This window comes from Rattus rattus, chromosome 1, assembly GCF_011064425.1.
Source record: "Rattus rattus isolate New Zealand chromosome 1, Rrattus_CSIRO_v1, whole genome shotgun sequence".
NCBI lineage: Eukaryota > Metazoa > Chordata > Mammalia > Rodentia > Muridae > Rattus > Rattus rattus.
In genome coordinates this window covers 124,666,963-124,685,338 of record NC_046154.1, presented here as the reverse complement: position 1 = coordinate 124,685,338, position 18,376 = coordinate 124,666,963, and the positions used below count along the sequence as shown (strand labels likewise).

The following is an 18,376-nucleotide window of genomic DNA, read 5'->3' as shown; positions in this document are numbered from 1 at the left end:
TGTTTTTAATTTCTACATTTTATACTTGATCCTTAATAGTATCTGACTATTTATACTTGATCCTTAATAGTATGTGAAAGTAAAATCAAATATGTCATTAGCATAATTATTGTAAAGATAATGCTTCTCTTTCTCTATGTAAAATATTTATTAATATATTACATGTAATATAGTAAATAGTAATAAATATAGGAAAAATACTATATATAATATAGTATAATATGTAATAATATAATTATATAAAATACAATTAGTATATTATATAATTAAATATGTATAGTTATAAAATATATATAATTATATAACATATATGTAATATATAATTTATTATATGTGACATATAATGTATATAGTATGTATGTATAAACCATGGACCATCTGCTTAGAAAATTTACCTCACTGAATCCTATTTTACCTTGTGTGCTTGATATTGTTCACTTGAAATAATGGATCATTAATGCAGTTAAGTGGATCAGTTTTCAAATACAAGTAAAAGGGAAGAAAGGAAGACAGAAACATGAAGGACAGTCATGAAGAACAGTATTCCTTAACCCATTTAGCCAAAAAGGGGGTTTTAATGAAAAAGACATGATTACACAGGTCTTAAGATTATACAGGTCTATTAAGTCCTTACGTCTTCTTGGTTATAAGAAGATGCCTTACCCTTTAGGAAAGGCCTAATGTAGAGTTTGTGCTCCCCGTCTATGTCACTGATCCAGAAGGCCTTCAAGCAAAGCTGAGCAAATGAGGGTGAGCAGAGAGTAAACAACCTTACAAACAATAGCGGCAATATAACCTTGACTTTGGCAAGTGGACAGTACTAGAGATATGTAGATGTTTTTATATATTTTAAGGATGTCTACCCTTAAAGTATCCAGTACTGTGACCTAATGAAGTTGTAAGGATTGAGCTTTCAAACCAAAGCACACAGTACGACGCTTCGTCTTCAAACACAGAATTTTCTCCAATCCCCTGGTTAGATTTATTCACTGGGATAAGAGAGGAGAGAAGACTTCTCAGATAGTGAAGACAAGAGGTGCTCTACTCCAGGACCCTCCCTCCCTAACTGGAAAAGAAAAAAAAATCCAAGACCTAAAACTTGCAATACTCTTAGGTTTGCATAAATTAGCCCATGGAAGTAGCATGGTTGTCATGAACGAATACTTTTATTGTGATTTTGTTTTGTTTTATTTGTTAGTATGCCATTAATGACTCAATGTTTTTCCCTGGTTTCACCATTATACGAATGTAAAGAAAGCTCTTATGTTAGTGGACCTGAAACAATTATAATGGCAGTTAACACAAAGAAGGATAGATAATCAAGAGCCACAACTTTGAGACATAGTTATAAATGAAGCTTTTAGTTTGTCTTTTTTAAAAGAATGAATATAATCTTAAAAAAACTATTAGCTAGCAAGAGACAAAGACTTGAAGACACCTGAACTATTAAAAATTGATTCGCTAGGCATTTCTATATCCTCTACTACCATGTGACTGAATTCTAACCAATAAGAATTGAACAGACAAGGAGAGGTAGTACGGGGGAAGGATTGTGGAAAGAGATGACCAGGAGTGGGGCAATGACGGGGATGTAAAGTAAAATATAAATTAAAAAATTTTAAAAATTGAACAGACACAGAGAGGCATGGCTTACTAAATAGTCAAAATGTTAAAGCATTCTATATGAAGATAAAAAGAATATGTATGTTCACATAGTAGGCATAAAATCATATATGTATGTGAGTATATGCTCATATATCAAAATAAATGAAAAAGGTATATATAACACATTTATGACAGAAATATGTGTTGACTGTGTTTATACCTCTACATATAAATAACAGTAGGTCCTCATTTGTAGTACTGTGTGCCAAATTCTCTTTCTGTAAATTAAAATAGGAATATATGTCTATTCAGCAAACACAAAAACTAATGCAGCATGCCAAGAAATGATCAAGTCCCTGTTTCATGACTATCCCGTAGCAGAAACCATAAACAATGGTAACAAGCCAGGAATTTTTTTCGGTTTTCTTATTTATTCTTCTCTCATACAATGCAACATGACTGCAGTCTCCTTACCTCTTTCCCCCAGATCCACTGCTCCTTCATTTCACTTCAGAAAACAACGGGCCTCCCAGGGAAATCAACCAAACATGGCATAACAAGGTGTAGTTAGACTAGGGACAAACCTTCATATCAAGGCTGTAGTAGGCCACCCAGTAGGAGGAAAAGCGTCTGAAGAACAGGCAAAAGAATCAGAGACGTCCAACTCCCACTGGTAAGAATCGCACCAAAACCAAAGTTAAACAACCACAGCCTGTATGCAGTCAACCTAGCATGCTGTGTAGGCCTTATGACTGCCACTGGAAATTATTTATTTAAATTTAGGTTGCATATTTGTAATTTCAAGGCATGCCCAATAATATGGTCTGAATTAATGCATACAACATTAGTATTTATAGGTGCTTTATCTGGGAGGAATGCTCATGGGCGAAAGTTGGCTTCCACACCCCACATAAGGTATATGACTGGTATGTTACACTATCCAAAGGAGTTGCAATGAAAAAATGCAAGTTGCCCTAGTGAACCATCCTTTCTTTTGTAAATGGGGGGGTACCTTGTTTAAAGCAACAAAGAAGACTTTCAAGAAGACTAGGTTAAATTTTATGAAAATAAGAGATCTTTTTCTTCAAAATTAAAAAATAATATTTTATTATTTCTTTAAGGATTTCATAGAGTATTATGATTACATTTTCCCCAACTCCTCCCAGACCAACCCCACCTCCTTAAGCATGAAACATAGTGTTCTTTTTCTGTGTGTATTCTGACTGAATTCTCTTGGGTGTGTCACCCCCTTAAAGAACTTTCCCCTTTCTCAGCAGTTATCGTTTGTCAAGAGTTGCTTATCCAGGGTTAGAATTTCATGCCCACTTCTGTCACCTGTGTCTTTGTGTGTGTGCGCGCATGTGTGTCTGTCTCTGTTTCTCTTAATCTTCTCTCTCTCTCTCTCTCTCTCTCTCTCTCTCTCTGTGTCTCTCTCTCTGTCTCTCTCTGTGTCTCTCTCTGTCTCTCTCTCTCTGTCTCTCTGTCTCTCTCTGTCTCTCTGTCTCTGTCTCTCTCTCTGTCTCTCTCTGTGTCTCTCTCTGTCTCTCTCTCTCTCTCTCTCTCTCTCTCTCTCTCTCTCTCTCTCTCTCTCTCTCTCTCTCTCACACACACACACACACACACACACACACACACACACACACACACCATACAGGGATTTTTGACTCGATTGAGTTTGTACAGATCTAGGCATAGTGTCACAACTGCTGTGAGTTCACATGTACAACTATGGACAAAACCAAGTTTTGCTTTGAAAGCACTGATTTTTTTTTTTTTTGTGGTCGTTCATGACACCTGGTTTTTATAATCTTTCTGCCACCCTCTTCAATGATGTTCCCTTAAACCTGGGAGAAGGGGTATTATTATGAACGCTCCACACAATCTATTATTTTCTGTTCAGTGACAAGTTTTAGGTTTCTATGTGAATTTTCATCTACTACAAAAAGGAAGCATATCCAATGAGGGTTGAGAAATACACAACATACCAAGTCTATGGGACACAGAGAAATCCTAGGGAGAAAGTTCACAGCAAAAATGCCTACATTGCAAAACCTGGGAAAGGACTTATTAGTAACTTAATGATGAACCTGAAGGCTTTGCAATATAGAAAAACAGACACCACCTCCAAAAGAATATAAAAGAAGCTATAATTTAAAACAGAATAAAATTAAAGATGTAGAAGCAAATTAATTTATTAAATGAAGCCTTGGATCTTTCCGAGTATTAGAAAGATTGACAAACTCTTAGCCAAATTAACCAAAAGTGAGAGGACCCAAATTACTAAATTCAGAGATGAAAGGGCTGCAGACATGGCTCTGCAGTTAACAACACTGGCTGGTCTTTCAGAAGACACTGCTTCGGGTCCCAGTACCCATGTGACAGCTCACAGCCATCTGTATCTCCAGGTCAAGAGTTTCTGAATCCTTGTCTGCCTTCACAAGCACCAGGAAGACATGTGGTATACACAGAGGCATGCAGACAAAACACTCCTACACATAAAATAAAAATTGAAATACGTATTTAACATTTATATCAGAAATGTAAGGGAAAATGCTACCGCAGATCCTGAATAGTTTCAGAAAATCATAAGGGCATACTTAAAAATCCTATATCCCATTAAACTAAAAAATAGGGTTAGGGTTTGTTTATTTTTCAAACTTCATTTTTACTTTCAACAATATTCCACAGTTTTTACTGTTTTGGTCTTGTGTTCTCTTCCTAAACTTGTTCCTTGGTATGTATGCATTAGAGGCTATTTTAAATAGTCATCTTCAAAGGTATCCATTGCTAGCATATAGATAGTACACATAAGCTTTGATCATATCCCCTACTTTGTTGATCCCCTTTGTTATCTGCAATGAATCTACTGCCTGTCTTAAAATTTTCTTTAGCTGTTAGCATTCCTTCTAGGCTGTACCAAACAGTTACCAGACAATAGCCAGGTAGGCCTGGCTTGCTATAAGAGGGACTGTTTGGCCACTCCTTGTTCTCTCTGCCCCATTTCTCTGACTTTCTTCTCCCCCTGATCCCTTTCTCCCTCCCTCCCCTTAGCCCTCCCCTCTCTCTCCACATGTTCCTTGCTGGCCTCTCCTCCCTCCCTTCCTCTGTCTCTCTCTCCTGTCAACTCGCCTTCCCATGCCCTAAATAGATTTGATTCTATACTATATTCTTTCTATGGCTGGTACCTCACAGGGAAGGGATAACCTAGCATGAGCTCACCAAAGCACCCCTCCCACCTCACCATACCTGGCTCTACCAAACATATCCTGGTCTTTTTATAAAAACACAACAATACTAAAAAAATAATTTTTAACAAAACAAATATAATTTGTAGACAGAGACAATTTTCCTTTCCTTTCCTAGTGGTTTTCTACTTCTGTGTCACAACTACTACTGTGCCTTGATTGGACTTATATGATAATGCTGAAATAGGGGATTCAGAATAATTATCCTGGTCTTTACAGTTTTAGGGAGAAAGCACTCGATGTTAGCTACAATTGTAACTGTCCAAAAGAAGGAGGAGGAGGAAAAGGAGGAGGAGGTGGTAGAGGATTCAAAGTAGGAGAAAAGAGAAAGAAAGAAAGAGAGAGAGGGAGGGAGGAAGGAGAGAGGAGGGAGGAAGGAAGGAAGAAGGAAGGAAGGAAGGAAGGAAGGAAGGAGGAGGAAGGAAAGAGAAAAGGAAGGAGGGAGGAGGATACAGGAAGGAGGGAAGAAGAAATGGAGAAGTAAAGGAAGGAAGAAGAAAATAGCATATGCCAGGAATTTCAGGTAAACTCTGAGGCAATATTCAGAATTTTCTTTGCTAGTCCTTTCTGTCTCAGCATGGAGTGCAACTGGAGGCTCATTAAGATTCACAACAAGCAGCTACCTCACCTCTGCTTCGGGATTTGCCTAAGGCAACACCATCTGAATTTAGCTCTCTTAACCTTTGGCGTCCTCACTTTGCTCTCCGGACCTCGAGTCCACAGCAATAGACACACATCACTGAAGCTTTGAAGGACTTCCCATGTCTGTGGACTTCACACTCACTAGTCCTTCGTATTTCTTGCTCATGACATGATTACTAGATCGAACATCTCTGGTTCATAGAAAATTGATTATGGTTCTTTTAAGTTCTATATTATAACACTATTTTACTTACATGTATTAGGATGTAAGAATGTAAGGGAAATGAGGCTTTTGTATTTTTCTAAAACTATTTTAATCATTTTAATAACAATCTACTTGAATAAAGGAGAAATCAAAACCAAAAATCTTTGCACTATTAACAATATTAACAATCTTAGATAGTGCTCTACTTAAGAGTTAAGAAGTCATAAAATATGACTTCTTGTACTACCCGATTGACATAGACTTCCCCAGCTTTTCAGTAAGAGTACAACCAATGAGTTACTTCAATAAAATTCTTCTTCTAGAGGGGGATTGACCATGTCCTTGTGTCAGTGGATGGAGAAACAGTTGTTTTGTATGTACTGAAGATTTTATTAACTAAATGTTAGGGAATATATAAACAAAGCAACTGAACTGAGCTGTGATATTTACAAACAAAACAACAGCAAATCAAAGTACACGCTCACACATATAATGAGAAAGCAATGATGTGGCATTCTATAACTAAACAAAATCAGAAAACTACAAGGACACAGATTACTGTTTACTTAAAAAATCACAATCTTGAAATATTATTGCATGAACAACAAATCTTACTATCACTCATGCACATATATGTATGTGTGAATTATATCTACCCAAAATCCACATGCCAAATAACTGCAGACCCTTGAGAAAATTCATGAAATGGGGAGAGAAGAAGCATAATTGTCTTGCTTTTTTATCCAAAAATATTATACATAAAAAGATATCCTTGATAACATAGTAAAATTATTTAAAATATAAATTATAAAGTAATAGAGAATATTTAAAGTGTTAACGTTTATGAATGGGATATTATCTACCTTAGCATAGCTTTCAGGTATATAATGCAGAATTCTTTTAAAATTTATATTCTATTTTAAATAGTTGGGTACTAATAAAGTTTTTGCCTTGGTTATCACACTATATAAAGCCAGGTCATATACTTCATAATCCAATCACTTGCTACGGTGCAAAATTTACATATACAAATAATTTATCCAGAGCCACAAAGAAAACATATTGTAGGCAGGATTTTATCTCAGGGAGAAACACTGCCATGTCAAGGTTGCTAGACACTGGGCCACAAAGACAAACCTTCAGACCTGTGACTTCAACATTGTCAGGAAGTGGGCATAAGTGGGGTTGATTGTGTTAAGACATTGTTATTGCAGAATTTATTTGGTCAGACCTACATATAGCAAATTAAAAATAAATAAAAGATGTTATATAAGAACAGTAGAAATTTATTTTTAAATAAAAAGCACAACAAATTACTGAATATTAAAACACAAGTAATTATTACCAACACAAAAATACTGCATTAGCATTGTTAATTTTACCTTCCAATAGATTTATTTTCCCCATTTTTATTGCATTTCTTATCCAACTTTACCTCTTGGTATGATAACAATATTTAATCAAATAATAGAGTCCTATATTCAAAGAATACTATTACCTTGTTTAAGAAAATTTTTAAATTTACTAATATACCATATATTTTGAGAGACCAGATCTTGGGTTCAGACTCTACTTTAGAGAACCTGACCACGGTTGAACTTGCACCAGTTTCCAGGTTACTCCCCAAAAAACCTGTATCTGCCACTAGTGTCCAGGTTACAGGCCTGCCCCTTACACTTCAGTTCCTAACAACCACCAGTCAGAAGGAAAGCAGAAACTAAGTTTATTGTTGGGCTTGTAGCACCAGCCAATTATGCAAAAAGCAACAAAATTCCATTATAGCCTCCCAATTAGATGTGCGTCAATCTAGAAACCCCCTTGCTTGCCTGTTTACATCTCTAATGGGCTTGGGGCTTCCCCCCTCCTTCTGCAGTGTCAGAGATGGTGGTGTAGCCCAACCTGGAGCTTGAATAAAGACCCTACTGCAATTGCACTAGAACCAGCTCCTTGGTGGTCTTTTGGGGTTTACAAAATGGGCACAGTATATTACTATAAATATTTGAAAATATCCCTTTTAAGTTAATAAGAAAGTTATGTCATGTCATATTTTTTTGTTTTTAAATTTAGGACAATGTATAAACACATTTCTTTCTTATTTGAGCTTTCATTAGAAAGCATGTGTTCTATAAATACATTTAAGTCTATGCTACTCTTTCTGCATTGCTCTCCAGTAGGTGTCTGGTTGCTGAGGGCCTCATTTGTTTCCACAGGACACGATGTTTTGGCCAGGAAAATGTGCAGTGAGGTCATTCCTGATAGCTATTCTTAAACTAACAGCTAGCAATAGCTGTTTAAGTAGCAATGAAAGACTACAGCATAGCTTCAATGTAGCATACTTACCTAGGATGCCAAAAGAACTGCAATTCAATTTTTGGACCATTAAAAAGGAAAATAATTACAAATAAATAAATCCTAAAAGTTATATCTGGTTAGTCTCAAATGGAATGTCTCCTTGCTCAAATGCACCTCAATGTGCTGCCCAAAATTAAAGTGCTAATGACCCAAAAGCTTAAGGAGGGCTAAGGAACACAGACAAGACTGCTGCCAGGATCTCAGAAATATGTGATAAGGAAGTCAGGAAGGTGTGGCCTCCTGAACTAAGGACAGACTCATATCATCTGTAGCCCAGTAGGATCTGGACAGAGAAAGATGGTGTGGTCTCATAAACCAAGCACTCTCCCTTTCCCTGTGAGAACATCTGCTCTCCTGAGAAGCCACCCTAACCTCCATTGGTAATTACAGCTTGGAGACTGCAAGAAAACAAACCTGCAGATGAAATCTTCCACCCCTATAACTACCTAACCAATAATGTCACCTGAGGCATGCCAGTGGGGTCTCTCTTTCTATGGAGAGACTTTCATCCCCTTCACCGTTCTGATTAAAGGACAAATGGCTCCTGTTGAAAGTTTTGTTTATTCTTTCTTTCATTTCCCTGTTGCTAAGATCCATCCTGAAAAAATATTTGGTACCAAAACCCATGATAGGTTTTGGGATCTTGTACCCTAGACTCTCCAGGTAATCTCCTATCAATGCTTTCCTGTCTCTCTCCCTTTTCTGATATCCATGTGATCAAGAGTATGACTACTCACTGACCTTGCTACATGGACTAAGTAACCACCACTTATAACCTAAAACCACTGGATTTTTGTAGTTTGAATGAGAATGCCCCATATGCTCCTATATTTGAATCCTTGGTCCCTGTGGGTAGAACTGCTTGGCAAGGATGAAGAAGTGTGGTATTTATGGGTGGAGTAGGTATGGCCTTGTTGGAGAAGGTATGTCACCAGGAGTGGGCTCTGAGGTTTCAAAAGCTTATGGCAGGCATAGTCTCTCCAACCATTGCCCCCCTTCTGTACTTGCCACCTGTAGATCTAGATATAGCTCTCATCTACTTTTCTAGCACAATACTGCCACATTACCTGCTGTGATGATAATGAAGTGATCCTCTGAGGCTGTAAACAAGCCCCTAATTAAATATTTTCTTCTATGTGTTTCCTTGGTCATGGTATTTGTTCACAGTGACAATACTGTCTTAGTCACTATACTATTGCTGTGAAAGCACATGATGATCAAGGCAACTCTTATGAGAAAAAGCACTTAAGTAAGGGTTTGCTTACAATTTCAGAGGATTAGTCCATTACCAGAATCACAGAGAACATAGCAGGAGGCAAGTATGGTGCTGAAAAATAGTTGAGAGCCACACCCTAACCCCAAGGCAGACAGAGAGAACGGCTGGGTCTGGCATTGACTTTTGAAACCTAAAAGTCCACTCCTCAGTGACAGACATACTTCCTCCAGCAAGACCACACCCACTCCAGCAAGGCTAAGTGTTCTAATCCCTTAATCCTTTCAAATAGTTATCCTCCCTGGTGACTAAGCATTCAAATATATTAGTATATGGAGGCCAAACGTATTCAAAACACCACAGAAACTAAGACATCACCTTTGCCCTGGTAACTGCTTCAACCCCAATTCAGGTTTTGTATTTGTAACATATAAACTCAATTTGGATTGTCCCCTTTCTTTTTGTCTTCCTATCTACTGGTGTCCAGAACAGAGAGAGACTCTTTGTCAGTTATTATCAGGCTGCATCCCCAGTGAACTCAGTGGGAAGGTAAGGCTAAGACAATACCTGGAAGAAGCCAGTTCTACACCCTCTCCTAAACTCTGGGAGTTCCTCAGCTTCTATTGTCAATTTTGTGGACTGATTTCCACATTCTTTGAAAATCTGGTCATGGACTGCACCTGGCCTGAACTTAGCATCTTTGATTTCCACATCCTTATCAATTTAAATAATTTCACTAGAGGAAATTGCAAGTAGTCTAAAGTCCCTTATCCCCAAGTTTTTTTTTGTTCTCGGACACTTCCCTCAGGCCTTCTGTCAAAATGGCATAGCTTACTAGATTTTGCTGCTTCAAAAATCTCCCTGAAAACATCCTTTAGTACCACCCAACCTACTCACCCTCCTCTCTGAAGGGCCCTAGGGGCTTTCATCAGCCTTTCACTCACCTGCCTCAAGTCAAGAATAGGCCAAGTTCTATTCTCCACCCACAGGAACATTCTTAAATAGAAAGTTTTCAAAATATACTGACTCATGCTTGCTAGCCAATAGATTTAAAGGCCAATATGCTTAGCCAATACATTTGAACTGTAACCTTACTGATGTAACCCATGCCCCTAAAACAAATATAAAGACTGTTTGTAATAACCACTTGCGGTCACCTTCTCATCACTTGCCTTGATTAAGGGTGGATGTTGACACTCCAGAAAATAAACTTCTTGTTTTTGCATCCATCTATGTCTTCTCAGTGTCTCACTCAGGGGTCAGTCGAAATACCACTGACCGAGGGTCATACACTCTCTGGCTTCTACCCTTTCCAGCTTTGCTCTTTTACTCGATTTCTTATATACCTCTTTACCTCCTGAAACTCTCAACCCCTATCCCTACTTCCCTCCATCCCTCCATTCCTCCTCACCCCTCCCGACTTAAAATCGGCTCCTTTAACTTCTCACCACCTTTCTCCACCCCTCCTCCTTTGGTCCTTCACAGATACTATCTACCATTCCCTTCCTCTGACACCAAGAACCACCCTCCCAGAAAATCTTCATCTCTCCTCTTGTCTTCGGCTCATGCTCACTCCTACACTCACAGCCATGTGTTTCCCAAGGAAAAGGTTGTAGGATAGGATAGATCTGAGTGTATGTCCCTTGTTCCATCTCAGAAAGAAATCAAATATAGGAAAGGTCCTCTTCCGAAGATTTGCTTTTCAGAAAATGTCCTCCATTTTAGAAAAGAGTTTCCCATTTGACCCAAATATTCCCCTTATCCCAGCATGACACATATTGTATCAAAATCTCCCCTTTCAATCTAGACACAAAGGAATGCATCTGTATTTTTCCAAGGCTCATGCAGATCATTTGCATGCTATAAATAAGCAAACCCCTCTATGGAGGAGGCAGGTCCAGCCAAGCACCCCAACCAAAATTAACAATTCCCTAGAGGTAGCTCTTATTGGATTCACTTGATGATCACATAACCTTTAGAGGGTGTGCAAAATGAACCAAAATTCCACTCTACTGTCAATTATGATAAAATCGTAGAAATACCGAAGTCTCTGATGAAACACAGGCCTTACTCTTGGCTCACCTCATTGAGGCTATAACTAAATATACTAATGTAGATGTAACCCCTCTACCATGGGCCAGCCCTTTTCAAGTCCCATTTATTAGGCAGTCTGCCCTTACATCAGCCATAAAACCAGGCAGTTAGAGAAGGGGCTTAACTCAGAAAAGTAGACAAGCCAGTGCCATATACTCCCTGAGAGGAAGCCAGCATCTACATTGACAAGAGGTCTCAGGGAAGGAGAAGTGCATTATCTCCTTTAAGGAACACAGCACAGCTTTTCCATCTCCTTTTAGGTAGCTTGGAAAACCAGGTCTCTAGGGAAAGCTAGAGATATACTTTCACCTTTTCATATCTTAACTTAGATCTCAAGGAATGGCTAAACTGATGTTTACATTTCCAGTGTTACCAGGGAAACAGAAGGTTGAGTCCATAGCTTCAATAGCCTAAGACTATTATAGCAAGGCTAGGCCTAAGGAAATAAATTAAATACCCAGGAATCAAAAGGTAAAGAGAGACAACCAAGTCCTATATATTATCCTTTGACCTACACACACACACACACACACACACACACACACACACACAACATTTCAAATACATGTTATAAAAATTAAAAGTGTGATTCTCTCAAAATCTCATTTTTTTCCTGAGGATCCCCTTTTTATCCCTTCAGACTTTCAAGTAATTCACTATAAAATTACTTCCTAGAATGTAATATTCACTTGAACTATTTCTTGAATCACTAGTCATTAATATGCACATCACTCTCTGTCTGACTCTCTTTTGGATTTCTTCATCAGTCAAGGAAGAATGAACAGAATAACAATTGATTTTGCTTGAATATTCAAATTCTCAGGACACATGCTGAACACTATCAGCTCCTCCAGAAACTGGGTTTGGTCATTCACAAGGTGGGGACATCAGTGGTCCAATAAACTGTTCTCTCTTTGTTATGCTGTACACAGATAGAAATTGAGTAAATGAAGACATTGATTTTAACTCCTTTTTCCAGTCTTTTAATAACCAAACTCTGCTTTTAACATTTAAAAATAGACCACGGTATACAGAAGAAAGAAAACTCTTAGTGACTATTTAAGGAACAAAGAAAGCCAAGCTCTTGTAGAACTCCATGTTATTGAAGAAAACAATAATAGGCTAGTTTAATATCTAAATTTCTACATGCCTAATCACTGACTAAAAAGTTACAAATAATTCATCTATATGTTTGTTCTTTCAAGCTGAAATGTGTAAGTTATGAGCATCCTCTGGCGAGGTACCTCATCAAAGACCACTCATAAGCATCTTTCACAAACTTAGGCCATAATATTAGAGCAGTTTACAACAAACATTCCAAAATGTTTACAACTGAATTATAATACACTACAAAATTACCTCTTACCTTGCTCCCAGATCATTCCTAGCCATAATATACAAGATAATCATGTATTACTTTAATATACAATATGCACTATGTAGTATAAACTAATATCTAAAAAAGACTCCTCCTTTTTCTTTTACACTTAGACATTTGGAACAGCTTTTTTTATCTAATACACAACACCACTACTACAAATTTCTCAGGAAGCAAAGCTGACAGTTATTTTAATGAGAATTATATTTATTCTTCACTTAATCACACTGTTTCTATTCAAAGGATATAATTACATGTCAGATTTCAAACACAAATAGTAGTTTCTACCTAGACTTATGATTTCTTAGGTCAGCAAAAAAGAAAAAAAGTAAAAAGAAAACACCCTCAACATTAGTCTAAGTATTCAATTCATGCATTTATTCAGAACATTTGCACAATGATTAATTTGCAGTCTATTCTAAATATTGGCATGTAGCAAAGAAAACAGAAGATACGGTCCTGCATGCTCAATTTAAAATTTAGAGAGAAAGTCAAACATTAAACACAATGAGTGCAAAAAAAAAGTGTTATAACAGGCAGAAATTTATGTGTCAGAGAAAGTAACAAAGAAGCCTAACCTATATATGGATAAAATCACATACTCAAGAAACACACAAACACAAAAGGCCAATTTGGTTGGATTGCAAGGAACAATAAGGAAATTGGATATAAATGAACCTTGATAATATGGGAGGCAAAGTGTTAGAAAGCATTGTAAACCCTGTTGAAAGGTTTGAGCATTGCTGTTAGAAAAAATAAAATCATCCAAGGGCTTAGTGATAAGGCACAGCTAAATTGGTATGCATTTTTCAAAATGCAGTGTGGCTATACAGAAAAGGATGAATTAGGGCGTTGTAAAATTAATATCCTGAGACCAGCTGGAAACTTATAATAGATTATATAATGAGCCATTTGATCTAGTAGATCCAATTTTTAAAATTAGTTTATAATATATTTAAGAGATTTAATGAGTTAAGAGAAAGGCAGTATATTTGAAATACAAGCAAATAACTTTCCTTCCACCATAATACCTCTGGAATGGTAAGTAGTCAGGCATAAAAGGGCTCTCTTTGTCAAGATGATTGATTGATTGATTGATTGATTGATTGATTAGAAATTTTTTCTTCAAAATAGTCTGTTGAATTTGTAATGAGTTGCCGACTAACTCCAGTCACTGCAAAACACTTAACAGGAAAATAACACAATCCAAAATAATTCTTCTTTAGCATATTCTAGAATCTACTGTATACGTAAAGGTCAAGCCTTAGGAAGGTGTGCATTCATCTTCATTTAAATTCCCCATCAGCTGAGGGGTAACATGCACAACAAAGAAACAAAGCTCCCACAACTCGGAAGCACACAGTACCCCGGAGAGATATGTGTGTGTGCCACTTATTAAAATGCAACTCCATAAATACATCAATCACTTAATCAAATTGATATTTTGAAAATTGATAATAAGCATAACACTAGAGATAATCTTTTAGATAATGAATAAAAATGAGAAGCTAAAATGTTTTATAAGATTATCAATTAGATATTTCAATATCTGACTCTTGGGAGACAAAAGCATTTAGCATTTAAAGAACTGACATTTTAAACTGATTATTATTAACTGGGTCAATTTTCTTCTAGGATGCTCAAGCCCCACTTTTTTACTTTTTATTTTTATTTTTTTTAGCTATTGTTAAATCAAGCAAGATAGACAAATACTATGTATTTTCCTCTTACCTCGAAATAATCTTGTGCTTACTTCCCTCTATTTTAGCAATATTGTCATTTCCTTTTTTTGAACTCTTACAGTTTTTTGCTTAAATGTTTTTCTTAACTTGGCACATGCACATACAAAGAGAAATGTGTCCCTTTTAGCTTTGGATTACTTCCTTTGGAGTTATTTAACCAATTTTGTATTTAACGCCACTCAATGGGACTATGTTTAAACCCTTCCTAGAAGGAGCAAAAATTAAATATAGTTGTTCGTCTGCATTCTGCCTCCACTAAAGGGCAGGGCTATTTGGAAGGCCAAATGCTGTGTAAGTGCACTTATCCCAATGCCATCTCCAGGCTGGGGCTGGGCTTCCGGGAAGCACCAAGACACCCCTTCAGGGGCAGGAAAATGCAGGTTGAGATGTGGGAAGCTGAACCCTCTTCTGCACCCAGTCATCTACAGAGTACCAGACGCAGAAGTTGGGAACAAGGTGTCGGAAGACCCAGTGCCTGTGACCAAGCTGGGGTCATGGTTGTTCTCAGACTCTTGGATATCTAGGCCACTGGGAGTCAGTCCATTAAAAGCCAAGAATGGAAAAGGCCTGTGACTGAGGAATAGCACGGGGCTGGGGGAAGGCTTAGCTCAGCTCAGTGGCGATTGTCCTCAGCTTGGCAGCAGTTATGTCTGGGCGTGTAGATGGACTTTCTATGGGAGATTTAGGCAGTGGCTCTGTAGGTGAAGGCCTGCTCCATGTTCCCCGTGGTGTTTGTAGATGAAAGTGAAAGTCCTTGGTTCCAAACTGTTAATTATTTTTTCATCATGGAAAATGGATGTGTTCAATACCAACTTCTCAGGGTGAACCCAAGATTAAATACCTTTTGCAGGAAGAAATGTCTGGGAAGGGAAGCTTATTGGCTAAACCCTCAGGGCCTCTAGGTACTGCATTAGCATAGAGAACTCTGTTCTGGGTTATGTGAGCACAGGGCACATTTCTTGAAGTGAGAAGTGTAGCCCATGTTCCAGACCAGGAATTTGGCAGGAAGCAGTGAGGCACCTACCATCTCATGTGTGCACCCATGGAGCTCCTAGGGTCTCAACCTGTTCTACTCACCAAGCTTGAGACATAGTTTACGTCCCACATATAGTCAATTTAAAATTAGTTTCAAGCAAAAAACTGTTCTTGTAACCCATTTGTGCTGCTGTAAGAAAACCCATGAGACTAAATTATAATTTATAAGATTATTTAAAACCTATAAGAATGATCAAGATATTCAACATCTACAAAGATGAACAACATATCCAACATCTACAAGGGGGTCATAGAGAAAATTGTTTCTCATAAGGCTTAGAGGCTAAGTGGGTGATATCACAATGTTAACTTTGATAATGTTTAGGATGCTTGCTTTTCTTCTAATGTGATACTTTGAACATAGCATTTTCTGATGAGAAGTGACACTGCTTCCTCACATGGCATAATAATCTTCTTCCCTTTATATAATAGCCCTAATTTAAGAGAAGAAGGGCTTGCAGGACTTTGCCCTCATATTTCCTTCAGACATGATCCAGGGGTACCCATGATACAATTCATAGATCATATGAAGCCCAAGAAGAAGGAAAATCAAAAGTGTGGATGTTTCAGTCCTTCATAGAAGGGAGAACAAAATACTCATGGTAGGAAATATAGGGACAACAAATGGAGCAAGGACTAAAGAAAAGGTTACCCAGAGATGGCCCCACCTGAGAATCCATCCAATATGCAGCCACCAAACCCAGTCACTATTGCTGATACCAAGAAGTGTTTGTTGACAGAGCCTGATATGGATGTCTCCTGAGAAGCTCTGCCAGAGCCTTACTGATACAGATGCTTGCAGCTAACCATTGGACTGAGCATAGGACTGTAATGGATGAGTTAGAGAAAAGACTGAAGGAGCTGAAGGGGTTTGCAACCCCATAGAAAGAACAATATCGACCAAACAAACTCTTCAAAGCTTCCAAGGACTAAGCTACCAACCAAAGAGTACTCATAGACCCATGGCTCCAGCTGCATATGTAGCTTTCAATCAAAAAAATTTTCCATCTGTCATGAAACTAAAATAAACTTAATGGTTACTATTTGCAAAATTTTAAAATTGAAGTAAGCATGTGGTTTAAGAGATTGTTCTGCAGCTAAGGATACGTCCAGCTCATCCACAGGACCTAAGTTCAGTTCCAAGCGTCCATGTTGTGCAACTTACAATGACCTGTAACTCCACCTCTGGGGAATCTGACGTACCTTCGGGGCCTCTGAGGTTTGCTACACATGGAGAATTTCTCTCTCTCTCTCTCTCACACACACACACACACACACATACACACATACACACATACATGCCACAGACACACACCATACAAACACACATACACATGAACATATACATAAATAAAAATAGAAAGAAATTTTAAAATGAATCAGGCAATATTCTTGGCCCCATTTAATTCAACATAGGGAAGTTGAGTTCACTAGGCCAGACAGAAAAATAAAACACAAGTCCTGATAGTCGCTAGTGATTTGAAATTGGTATGAACCATTTACAATCCAACACAAATAACATTCACAAAGAGGGAAAAGTAAAGTTACATATTCATATCTTACTAGAACACTAAATTTTGACAGCTTCCTAACTACAGAAGGGAAACAAAGAACTGAAAGCCAGCTGAAGAATGAAATTAGGAATAAATAGTATACAGCTTCAAAGTGTGTGGATGCAGGGTTTACAGCTTGGTTTTGCCAAGTAATAGCATGCCGGCTATTAGAGTGTAGAAAGCATCTATTTTCTACACACGTACACAACAAAGAAAAGTACTTGCTTCCCAATGGCTGCTTTCTTAGTGTTTACTCTTCACACTGTATAAACTCTTAGACTGATTCCCAGTCAGTGTAAGCATTACATTCAAGTTACAAACATTCCTAAACACATCACCTGAACACCCACTACTTTTCTGTAAGACAACAGACTGCCTGCTGGTCTCTGGATTTTAAGATTCATTCAGCTGCCCCTGACCCAGAGAGGGGCCCATTGTTTAAAACTGGCAAGGCCACTGAATTTATGTTGTTCTTCAAACTTCAGAACACCATATAGAAGTATATCATTTTTTCATAGTGCCATTGATAGTACCACAGATTTTTAATAATCTTATTAATATAATCTATTTTCTCCAAAATAGTTTTGAGTGTCTTCTGTGTGTCTCATGTTTAAGAGCCATGTATAACTCACTCAATTTTCTCATGAGGTTATAGACCATATACTGTTAAGAAGCTGCTTGAGTTCTGTTAGGAAGCTTACCAACAAGGGAGTGGGAGTAAAGCCATACTATGAAACCTTCTAGCTAATAAACTACATAGTCTCACTTTTGCTACTGGAAGTCTAAGTCAAAAGACCTCAACCCTAAGGTCAAATTAATAATATTCTAGACAGATTCATTTACTCAGGGCATTCTGAAGATCAAAACTATCTGAAACAAACTGCACCATTCACAGCATCTTCTTTTTATTTTATTTGACAGCTCTCAGACTGTAAAATTTTTTTCATTCTTTTTTTATTGGATATTTTTTATTTACATTTCAAATGTTATCCCCTTTCCTGGTTTGCAATCCATAAGCCCCCTATCCAATCTCCCCTCCCCCTTCTTCTATGAGGGTGTTCCCCCACCCATCCACCCATCCCTTCCCTTCCTCACTGCCCTTACATTCCCCTACACTGGGGGTTCCAGCCTTGGCAAGACCAAGGGCTTCTCCTCTCATTGGTGCCCAACAAGGCCATCCTCTGCTACACATGCACCTGCATCTTAATGAAAATCTCCTAAGCGTCATCCACCCAGTCCCTGATGCACTCATTTGTCTGAGTGCAAAGCTCCCAATAAGAGTACATGCTTTCATTTTAGTATGTGCCTCTAT

The 18,376-nt window shown here is 37.8% G+C and overlaps 1 protein-coding gene across 1 annotated transcript in view; it reads right to left on the bottom strand.

Moving 5' to 3' along the window:
* Cnbd1 (cyclic nucleotide binding domain containing 1) overlaps positions 1 to 18,376 on the bottom strand; it is a 320,853-nt gene that overhangs the window by 141,948 nt on the left and 160,529 nt on the right. The gene's annotated exons all lie outside the window — the stretch shown is intronic.